General features: G+C 46.8%; 1 long non-coding RNA gene across 1 annotated transcript; it reads right to left on the bottom strand.

The window, feature by feature from the left end:
* Positions 1 to 4,379: 4,379 nt before the first annotated feature.
* On the bottom strand, positions 4,380 to 9,600 carry LOC122697636. The gene is made up of 3 exons (XR_006342128.1): positions 9,473 to 9,600; positions 8,865 to 9,013; positions 4,380 to 4,590 (listed from the first exon to the last, which is right to left on the bottom strand). It is a non-coding gene; the product is annotated as an uncharacterized LOC122697636 (long non-coding RNA).
* Positions 9,601 to 10,165: the final 565 nt, after the last annotated feature.

The following is a 10,165-nucleotide window of genomic DNA, read 5'->3' as shown; positions in this document are numbered from 1 at the left end:
AATGGATACGTAGATGTGTGTCCTGAATGTCCACCTGCAACTATCACAGCATTATTAACCAGCAACACTCTAATATAAAAGAAAACTGGGAGAGCTGAAGCAGCTTCTAAAACTAATGTTCTTGCTTCTGAGGCCAAATTTATGGATGGAGGAAAGTTTGTTTCTATAAAAGATGGCACAGGCAGCCTGGCATGACCCAGGGGTGATGATGTTTTCAGCAGAACTTAAAAGATGTGGAGGAGGCACTCAACAGAGAAAAGGAAAGTGGCCTCGTGGGCTCACAGAGGCCCTTTGGGTTAGGAATGTTTAGGAGGGAGCACGGAATGAGGCCAGGGAATGGCTGTTTGCTGGAGAACATGCATTTTTAATGAGACAGCTTTATACTTCCTAGCCCTTCTCACCCGAGGACCTCATCTCCCAGCCCCTCACTTTCTCTCCCTGCTTTTTCCTGCTCCTGTCACTTCTACATGCAGCAGCTCATTAATCAGCAGTAACCCCTGTGCAAGAAGCAGCTGCAAAATACTGCTCCCTCTGTTCATTCGAATTATTCGGACCCTTCTGCAGAGTTCCCGGGGGCCAGAGTCCCCCGTGCATCCAAGTGCCTCTGCAGAGATGAATATTAGGATTTTTTAGAAAGAAGAAACACTTTTTGAGATCTGACATGCTTGGTCTGATCAAATCTTTTTTTTTTTTTTTTTAATTGGAGTATGATTGCTTTAAAATGTGTTGGTTTCTGCGGTACAATGAAGTGAATCAGCTACATATACACATAAGTTCCCTCCTCTTGAGTCTCCCTCCCACTCTCCCAATCCCCCCCGTCACCGTCCCCCACTGCTAGGTCATCACAGAGCCCCAAACTGAGCCTCCTGTGCTGTCCCACAACCTTAACTGCTACATGCTACACTGTAGCCATACCATACTACACAGCATAGTATTCTATGACTATATGGGCTTCCCTTGTCAACATTCAGAAAACTAAGATCATGGCATCCGGTCCCATCACTTCATGGCAAATAGATGGGGAAACAGTGGAAGCAGTGGCTGACTCTATTTTGGGGGCTCCAAAATCACTGCAGATGGTGATTGCAGCCATGAAATTAAAAGATGCTTACTCCTTGGAAGAAAAGTGATGACCAACCTAGACAGCATATTAAAAAGCAGAGACATTACTTTGCCAAAAAAGGTCTGTCTAGTCAAGGCTATGGTTTTTCCAGTGGTCAAGTATGGATGTGACTGTTGGACTATAAAGAAAGCTGAGCACCGAAGAATTGATGCTTTTGAACTGTGGTGTTGGAGAAGACTCCTGAGAGTCCCTTGGACAGCAAGGAGATCCAACCAGTCCATCCTAGAGGAAATCAGTGTTCATTGGAAGGACTGATGTTGAAGTTGAAAATCTAATACTTTGGCCACCTGATGTGAACAGCTGACACATTTGAAAAGACCCTGATGCTGGGAAAGATTGAGGGCAGGAGGAGAAGGGGATGACAGAAGATGAGATGGTTGGATGGCATCACCGACTCGATGGACATGGGTTTGGGTGGACTCCGGGAGTTGGTGATGGACAGGGAGGCCTGGCGTGCTGCGGTTCATGGGGTCGCAAAGAGTCGGACACGACTGAGCGACTGAACTGAACTGAACTGTGGCTCAGCTGGTAAAGAATCTGCCTGCAATGCAGGAGACCTGGGTTCGATCCCTGGATTGGGAAGATCCCCTGGAGAAGGGAAAGGCTACCCACCCCAGTATTCTGGCCTGGAGAATTCCATGGGCTGTATAGTCCGTGGGGTCGCAGAGTCGGACACGACTTTGTGACTTTCACTTTCACTACATAGTTATATCGCTAGACTTCCCACTCGCCATCTGTTTTACACCTGGTAGGGCGTGTGTGTCAGCCCTACCCTCCCAGTTCACCCCCCTGCCCCTTCCCACCCCTGTGGCCACACGTCCGTTCTCTGCATCTGCATCTCTACTCTTGCCCCGGAAATAGGTTCGTCTGCACCATAGTCTGATTGAATCTTGTAAAGAACATTTCCACATACAGGATAACTGCATTTCATATACAACCTTATCTTGGGCTCTACTGCTTTAGTTTTGTGACCTTTTAGGTTAGAAAAAAGACTTACTATAGCACCACTTTCAAGCAGGTGTTCTTAGGGTTTATGAAGGAACTAGGATGGGAGAGGAGGGGATGCATGATCTCCAGGAAACGGTGGGCATCCTTGTAAGTGCTGGATTCATACATTTTCTGTAGCAAGGATGAGAGCATCTGTTAGATACTTAAAGCTGGTCTGGGCTCTAAAAAGGACCTTACAGTTGGGCTGGTGACTTAACCATTGAACTAGTCGCTAGACTGGATTGGCAAAATGCTTTAGACATTGCTGAAAAGTGAAAGTGTTAGTCGCTCAGTCATCTCTGACTCTTTGCAACCCCGTGGATTGTAGCCCGCCAGGCTCCTCTGTCCATGGAATTCTCCAAGCAAGAATACTGGAGTGGGTAGTCATTCCCTTCTCCATGATACCTTCTTGACCCAGGGATGGAAGCCGGGTCTCCTGCACTGCAGGCAGACTCTTTACCACCTGAGCCCCCTGGGAAGGCGTTAGACACTGGTACCCACCTACAGTGAGACAACTTCCTCATGCCAGAGGAGCAAGATTAGAATTCTGAGGACACCAGTGTTACTGCTGCCTCTTGAGTCCCTATTGGTACTGTAAAATTTTCCTGTGATGTCCCTAGATGTTTTACAGTAAGAAGTAGAATATATATATTTTTTAATTATTTATTTGGCTGTGCCAAGTCTTAGATGTGGCACTCAGGATCTTCAGTCTTCCTTGTGGCATGAGAGATCTTTTTTTTTCTTTTTAGCTGTGGCATGTGGGATCTAGTTCCCTGAGCAGGGATCCAGGCCCCCTGCATTGGGAGCCCAGAGTCTTAGCCACTGAACCTCCAGGGAAGCCCCAGGAAGTAGAATATCTTATTTACAGAAATTCCAGAGAAACCTGGGCCTTACCCTTTTCCCCGGAGATCCAGTTATTCAACACTGACCAAAACAGCCACTGCTGGGGACCCATTCATGAGAGTATATGGGAACTGGCTGTCCGAGGGCCATGCCTGTGGACTAGATGGAGACCTTTAGGGATGCTGTGTGTGCAAAATAGTATAAAGTTTCTTTTCATAAATAATTACAAAATTAAAATCATGCTAAATTATAAAACAAAAGTAAATACATATACACCAAATGCAAAGCCTTTTTTTAAAAAATCATTTTGAGTGTAAAATTCTGAGTAGGTTTATGGAAATAGAACTCCTCACGGTTATCTGCCGCCCGTGTGCACGGTTTCCGAAGCTCACGCTTCGTCTGTGCACTCTGAGTGTCCAGAGCAGCTGCGGACACAGATGGAATTTTATTTTGCTTTCTCAAACAAGCAGCATATTCTTTCCTGGGCCAATAGCCACATTTTAAGGTTTCCCAAACTAGGTGGGTTTTGTTGTTGCCTTTTTTTTTTTTTTGCTACTGCCAGAAGCTCCTGACCACTTAGGTTACCACGCAGTAACCAAATGGCTTGGCTCCAGAAACCTGGATAGGCACCTTGGCTGAACTCTTAAAGCATCGGACTCCCAGTCTGGAACAGCTATGCGCAAGCATCGGACTCCCAGTCTGGAACAGCTATGCGCTCATGTCTCCTTTTGTGGTTACAGCTGCCTTAGAAAATAGAGGGGGAAACCCAGTGAGAAGAAACAAGCTTTCACTCTGTTCTGCTTCACTAGCTCACCCAGAGCTCCCAGCTTCCAGAGGAGCCCAAAGCCTAGCAGGTGTCCGGAGAAATGAAACCCATGAACCTCTAAATTAACACAGGTTACATCAGCAAACACAGCTCAGATCTGAAACCAAACATCTCCTTGGTTACTCGTTATGTCAGTGTGTGTCCAAAGAGAAGCAAACACTAGGACAGGATGCCATGTCCAAGATGTTTATTGACAGAGGCTTCCCCAGAAGTCAGGCGGCATCTTCAGACCACACGGCGGGTCTGCGAGTGTGGGAGGGGTGAGGAGGGAGAAGTCTTGGGCAGGCGGAGTCCTGAAGAGGGCGGTGGTCCAGGTCAGGGCCCGCCAGGCTGGGGCAGGGGCCTCTGGTCCACTCCGGCACAGCAGGCTGTGTCTCACGGGAGCGGGTGTGGACGGGACCATCCCTGCTCAGGCTGGCTCAGGGCAGCCCGCATACAGGGAGAGTGGTCCCCGGGGGACACCAGGGGTCCAGAGGGCAGTGGCTGGGCAATGGGTCACTGGGGCCTCTGCTGCAGATCTGAGTGGCCACCACACTGATCATCGTCATCCTTGCACGGACGGGTTAATCACAGAATTTGCCTCTTCTTTTTCACAGAAAGTCTTGTGAGGGAGATATAGCAGCTGCACATAGAAGTGTGAGACCTATGTGATCGTTCAATTCATTGTGAATATCATCAGGAACCTGACAGTCACCTGCGGAAAGGCCCACATCTCCACCCAGGAATAAGAACTAGGAATGGGGTCATCACAGGTTGTCTCTTTGTTGATCCTGGCTTGGACTCAGTATGAACAAAATGTCTGAGATGCGACCTACAGGGACAGGAAACAGAGAATGTGAGGAGCTGGGAAGTCGGCTGGGAGCTTGAGCAAAATGCTGATTCATGCTCAGGATAAAGACTATATTCCTCTCTGCTTACATAGGAGGAGTTGATGATGGCTTTGCACATCACAAGCCTGGGCTCTGCATCTTACATTTTCCTTGTCTACTCCCTCCTTATTCTTTAGGGCATTAAGTAGAGTCCTTTAGGAGGTTCTAGTCCTCAAAATGTACGAACTTAGAAGAATGATTTTGTTTACGTTTGGGACAGAGTTTTAGAAATGAAGTCAATGTGGTGGTGGCCACAGTAATTAACGACAGCGAACCCATGGGGTAGATAAAATTTAAGACCAATATCGGTGGATGCACTTGGCCCAAATACCTTGTCTTACCTGGGCAGTCCCCTGTGAGGACTGGAGCTTTGGAGAGTCTGCACTTTGTTTTAATAAGGGAGTTCAATTCCCTTAGATAGATTATAAAAACATGTGCATGTTAGTGAACCGAAGGCTCGTTATGCAACAACTTTCTACACAGCTCCTCAGCCACTCACAGATGAGGCGCACTGCCAACCATTAACCCTTCCAAGCGCTCTTGTGGACAATACCTGCGATGCCTTCGGGAGCCCAGCTCCGCAGTCCCTCGGAGGCAGCAGCTACGGTCTGAGATCTGAGGTCTGGGGTCACTGTGTGACCCAGACATCTCCTGGGCACATACGCCACCCCACCTTGTTCTGCTCTTGGAGATGCTCTTGGTTTGAGATTCAGAAGAATCAGAAGGTCAGCAGAATAATCTCTCTCTCTCCCTCCCACCCCCACCCCTCTCATCTACCAAGAAATAAACTTTGAATGAATGAACAAGCAGAGGTGAGAATTTAGACCAATTTCAACCTTACCTACTAACATCCCATATGCCCCATCAAACAAAGAACTAGAGGTGTGCCTCTGGCAGTGGACAGTCCAATGGAGATGCCCGAAAGTCCTCTCCCGAGCCTCTTCCGGGTAATGGGAGACCTAACGGGAGCACGTGGTTCTTCCACTCACTGGGGACCGAGCTCCATTCCTCTAACAGCCGAATGAGGCTTCGTCACGTTTGTTTAGGGTGTCACAACTTTCAAAGCGGGGCTACAAATATTTTCTTAGCTAAGACTCATAACCAACGTATAAAGTAGGTGCTACACCTGTTTATTATCTTCATTCTCCTCAAGATAAAAGTGAATGAAGCCCAAGGAAACATATTAACTTGTTCAAAGTCAAACAGGCAGAGTGCCTTTGAGCTGGAGTAATGACAATGCAACACAATGGTATCCACCTGTGGAGTGTTTATTTTGTACTAAATTCTAAGCACTTTACATAGACTATTATTAATCTAATTATTAAAAGAATCCTGTAAGGGAGGTATTCATGCGTTCATTTTGTATCCTCCACAGGAAGTGGTGAGGTACTTTTTGTATATAGACCATTAAGGAACATTAGCAGACCAAATGTTTGGAACAGATAATAGATAATCTGCTGGCTGAGTTCAAATCCATTAAACTTTAAGTAAGTGATTCAGAATTTTAAAGAACTGTATTTGAGTAAACAGGAAATGGAGGGGATAGTAACCTAATTCAGGAACATTAGCTTTCTAGTTTCCTGAGCTATTGCATTCAAGAATAAATATTTGCCTTGATTTTCACTTTTTTCATTTTTTATTAAATCCCTCTCTGTCAAACTTGACCTAATCTTAGGTAGAGTCAGGTATGCCATAGTTAGTATTCTACAGGATCCGCAAAGGCTTAACAATCCTTCCTAAACAATCATCCTATAACTGATACTCCATGATTTAGCCCCATGTTTATAGTCCTGGAATGCAGGAGACCTGGGTTTGATCCCTGGGTTGGGAAGATTCCCTGGAGAAGGAAAAGGCTGCCCACTCCAGTATTCTGGCCTGGAGAATTCTATGCACTCTATAGTCCATGGGGTCGCAAAGAGTCGGACACAATTCAGTGACTTTCACTTTCACTTATAGTCTAAATATTATCTAATTAAAAGAGGAAATAATTTAAAAATGATTCTCATTTGACCTTCTATCTATTATCCTAAAGGAAATCAACCCAGAATATTCATTGGAAGGATTGATGCTGAAGCTGAAGCTCCAATATTTCGGCCACCTGATGCGAAGAGCCAACTCACTGAAAAAGACCCTGATGCCGGGAAAGACTGAGGGCAGGAGGAGAACGGGGCAGCAGAGGATGAGATGGTTGGATGGCATCACTGACTCAACAGACATGAATTTGAGAAAGCTCTGGGAGACAGTGGAGGACAGAGAAGACTGGTGTGCCGCCGTCCATGGGGTCACAAAGAGTCAGACATGATTTAGCAACTGAACAACAATAACACCTATTATTTGCACCTTAGAGTGAATAAATATTTTGAGCATAGGCTTTGACTGGGGAGGCAAGCAGAAAAATAATCTGAGATGGGATGAGAGAGAGGGGGAAACAGGCAGAAAGGAAGCAGGGCTCATAGCAAATTGAATCCACACCTTTGACTGAGCCTGTCTTATTCACCAGGAGCAAATCAATGCACAGTCACCCTTCTAGTCATTTCACTCGTCATTCCTCACCTGCCTCCCAGTTTCTCGTCCTTCCACCAACATCCGCAGCCCCACAGACTCACACTCATGCACACACATAAAAAGCACTCGCCCAGCTTGTTCTCAGGATGTGACTCAGTCACTCAGGGAACTCTGTCTCTAGCATGATTCCTTCCACAATTTAATAAAAGGAAAAACCAGCAGGCATGATGATAGCGATGAAGCAAAAACCGCTAATAATGCAGGGACAATAAAAGAAAAAATAAACTGAGTGAGTAGATGTTTTATCACTAAAACGGTTTACTGGAGTCCCTGCTGGTGTTGGGTACTTAACTGCTTTAAATGTATTTTCTTGTAGAATAGTTGTAGACACTTCCTGCAGGGGGTTCAGAAGGATCCTGCAACATCAGTGCATGACCATGGGACCCTTTCCGCAGACAACTTCATATCAGGAAATGGATGAGAAAGTAACAGGAAGTGAGCCAAGTCCACAGATCATAGGCACCTAAAAACCCATCATTAGTGACTCATCGCAGAACCGTGTTCCCCACACCCTGGGCTGCTAACCAGCTAACAATGCCTCTGGCTTCGGCAGGGAAACGCCTACCACGCAGGGCTCAGTAGCGTTTGGACGGTCCCTGCAATGGGCTAAACGTGCGCCCCTCCAAAATTCAGATGCTGAAATCCTAACTTCCAGAACGAGAGAGACCCCCAGGGATAGCTATGTCAAAAGGGTGAGGGCCTCGCAAATGAAACCCCAGACAGCCTGTTCACCACTTCTACCACAATGGAGCAGGTCCTTTCCACCGCCGCCCCCCACCCAGCCATGGACTCTGCCTGCCTTTTGTCTGTCGAAAATTTTAGCCAAAGAATAAGCTTAATCAGAGAAATGAAGACATGCAGAAACAAAGGAAAACAGTCAAAGGACACTAAATAATAATAATGCAATCATTAAGCATCATCAAGAACATTTAGTTCCCTCTCAAGAGCCATAGATAATATTCTGAGCCATATCCTGTGAAAGTGAAAGTCAAGTCAAGTCCAATTTTTTGTGACCCCTTGAACTATACGGTTCATGGAATTCTCCAGGCCAGAATGCTGGTGTGGGTAGCCCTTCCCTTCTCCAGGGGATCTTCCCAACCCAGGGATCAAACCCAGGTCTCCTGCTTTGCAGGCAGATTCTTTACCAGCTGAGCCACCAGGGAAACCCAAGAATACTGGAGTGGATAGCCTATGCGTTCTCCAGTGGATCTTCCCAACCCAGGAATTGAACCAGGGTCTCCTGCCTTGCAGGTGGATTCTTTACCAACTGAGCTATCATATCCTGTGAACTGTCTTATAAATCTCAAAAGCCACATCAGGTGGAGAAGTTAACTACATGATCACCAGACTATAACCATGATATAAGCCGTCACAGTTCCGAGAATTGTCCTCAAAGAAACGGAAACAAATTGACCTTAAAACTAAAAATTTACTGTGCCTAAAGCAATCAAGATGATGCAAGTCAGACCTCTGATGGCCAATGTGAAGACTGTCAGAACCGAGCGTGCTGTTTCTTCGTGTAGCCCCCTCCTCAACCTGTGAAGCTCTCCTCCCTTGCCTGTTTGCGGAGGAGTCGACTTTGGAGAGATGTCTGCCCTCCCCCTCTCAGATGCCGGCATCTGAGATAAAGCCAACTTTCCTTTCCACCTACCTGGTCTGCTTATTGGCTTTGGGACTGCAAGCGGTCGGACCCCACGCCTTTTGGTGACGCTACCATGGGAGGATGTGGTGAGAAGACAGCCGTCAGTGAGCCAGGCAGCAGACCATGATGACTCCTTGATCCTGGACGAGCCTGCAGAGCTATGAGAAATAAGTGTCTGCGGATTCCGAGCCACCTGGTCTAAGGTATTTTTGGTAGGCAGCCTGAACCAACTAAGACGAGCCGCTTTCATCCAGGGGAATGCTGCTGGTCACATGATCACACACTGTGGCTAGATTTCTTTCTTCATAAGACTTTGTTTTAGGCCATAGGAGCATCATTTCTGCCAGTGGAGACAGTAGAATATCCTGGGGAGAGATGTTCCAGGGCTTTATCCCCTTCCAAGTGCGACAACTTCAGTTGGCATCTAAAGGCCCCTGGGCTATAAGAAGCTACACGCATGCTTTTCAATCCCCAGACAGAACCCCCAAAGGCCCTGGGCAACGAAATCAGCTCACAAAGTCTCCCAGGCCTAATATTAAGCAATTCGTCACCTTGCTCTTCCCCCCAGATGAAAAAAACATCCTAGTCCCAGAGTAATCAGACTACAGATTTCTTACGTTTGGGAGCCTTTCCGGAGGTGGGAGGGCCAGGCTTACAACCTCTTTCAGTGATGGCTCAGCTGTGGGTCTTGAAAGCCCCACACTGACGGTGAGAGGCGCATGCTAGAGTCCGTTCTAAGTTTTCCCCGCGCTGGGAATCTTGCCACGCACCAGGAGTGGGGCCTGACAGCCTCTGGATACAAGAGCCAACAGCACAAGGTCATGTCAGAAGCTCTGCGTCTCATGCCTAGTGGATGGAACCTGCAAGCAACGTGCTTTCTGAAATTTCTGGCCGTTCACACACATACTCCAAACCCACACACTCCTCTGGGTTTTCACTGCAAGTCAGTGACATCTTCGCTGGTGCTGGGTAATTGGAAAATGGATTTAAATAGGTCTGGAAGCTTTCCAGCACCGTGGAATTTGCAAACACTGTGCAGAGTCCATAAGCAAACAGAAATCACAAAGAAACCCTCCCCTCCGGAATTACTCGGGGATCCAACTGGAAGAGATTGTAGTTTATTTTGACGTAATGCCAGGAGGCCATGCAAATAAGGACAAAGCAGAGAGGAGTAGGGTGGGAGGGAACGTCACTTTCTGGTAGAGAAGAAAGATGAGTGGGAATGCAAACTAGTACATCCACTATGGAGAACAGTGTGGATATTCCTTAAAAAACTGGAAATAGAACTGCCATATGACCCAGAAATCCCA

This window comes from Cervus elaphus, chromosome 7, assembly GCF_910594005.1.
Source record: "Cervus elaphus chromosome 7, mCerEla1.1, whole genome shotgun sequence".
Taxonomy (NCBI): domain Eukaryota; kingdom Metazoa; phylum Chordata; class Mammalia; order Artiodactyla; family Cervidae; genus Cervus; species Cervus elaphus.
Note: the sequence above shows the minus strand (reverse complement) of the source record. Positions and strands in the feature narration are given on the sequence as shown.